Here is a 1,655-nt window from a genome sequence, read left to right on the forward strand (position 1 = left end):
CCCACCGCGCGGCTTACTCGGAAAAGCGCAAAGAACTACGCAACGCCATCCGCGACGCCCAGGCCAAGAGCTGGGCCGAGCTGTGTAAAGCCGTTGACGACGACCCTTGGGGCCTACCTTACAGGGTTGTGACCAAGAAGATCGGCCGCCGCCGCCCTGGCGTCGAAGCTCGCGGCAGGGAGGACTCGATTGCCAATCACCTCTTTCCGGAACCTCCAGCAACCGAATGGTCACTCGAGCAACCTCTGATCGACGACCCCGGTGATCCGCAAGCACACCTGTTCACACTTGATGAGCTGCGAGAAGCGTGCACTCGGCTGCCGGCGGGCAAAGCCACGGGACCAGACGGGATTCCCAACGAGGTCCTCCTCCGGGTCTCCAAAACCGCCCCACAAGCTCTTCTGAACACGTACAACTGCTGCCTGCTCAGGAACGAATTTCCTGCACGCTGGAAGACCGCCAGGCTCGTCCTTTTCCATAAGGGACCTGGAAAGCCAATCCTCGAGCCATCGAGCTACAGGCCACTATGCATGCTGAACTCCGCGGCCAAGCTCCTTGAGCGACTGTTGCTGACGAAACTCAATCTGCACCTCGACTCGACCGGACAAAGGTCCGAGAACCAGTACGGGTTTCGGCAAGGACGATCCACCGACGACGCAATCGATCGCGTAATCAGCGCAGCCCGGGGAGCCGCATTGGGCGCAGTCCAACACCGCGACCTGTGCGTAGTCGTATCCCTCGACGTGCGCAATGCGTTCAACACCGCCCCGTGGCCACGGATCGACGCCGCTCTCCGCGAAAGGCTGGTCCCATCCCACCTGAACCGCATGATACGATCCTATCTGGAGAACAGGACCCTCCTCGTCGGAGAGGCACAAACAGCGAGGAGCGTCACGTGCGGGGTCCCACAGGGTTCGGTACTCGGTCCTGCCTTATGGAACGTGTTCTATGAAGAGCTACTTGACACCGACATGCAACCCGGAGTTCAACTGGTGGCATTCGCCGACGACGTGGCCGTCATCGGAACCTCTCGGACCGGAGCATCCGCATCAGAACTATTGAACCCAGCGCTGAGCACCGTCTCGAATTGGATGCGCGAAAACGATCTCATGATAGCTCTCCAAAAGTCTGAGGCCGTCGTCCTGACCAGGAAATACAAATTCGACGATCCCCAACTGTACGTGGAGGGACACGCCATACCGGTGAAGCCAGTCATTAGATATCTGGGGGTGGAGTTGGACTCCCGCCTGTCGTTCACGGCACACATAGCCACAGCGTCTAGAAAGGCCTCGGATTCGGCTAAAGCCATCGGACGTCTGATGCCCAACGTAGGGGGCCCGGCCCAGGCAAAACGGGCTCTGCTGGGGTCGGTGACCAACAGCAAGCTGCTCTACGCGTCCCCAACCTGGGCCAAAGTCGGTATCAAGACAGCCAAAAATCGGAACAAGATGGGCCAGGGCGCAGAGGACCACGGCACTCCGCACCATCAGGGGCTACCGAACGATCTCCGCCGACGCGTCCTCCGTACTGTCGTGCATGCTGCCCGCCGACCTCCTAGCTCATGAACGGGCAAGAATCAAGTCCCGGAAAGAAGACGAGGGAGAATTACTATCGACCTCCACAATCAGAAAAGATGAGAGGGCATATCCACATCG

Source organism: Acyrthosiphon pisum, unplaced genomic scaffold (assembly GCF_005508785.2).
Source record: "Acyrthosiphon pisum isolate AL4f unplaced genomic scaffold, pea_aphid_22Mar2018_4r6ur Scaffold_21703;HRSCAF=24640, whole genome shotgun sequence".
NCBI classification, from domain to species: Eukaryota; Metazoa; Arthropoda; class Insecta; order Hemiptera; family Aphididae; genus Acyrthosiphon; species Acyrthosiphon pisum.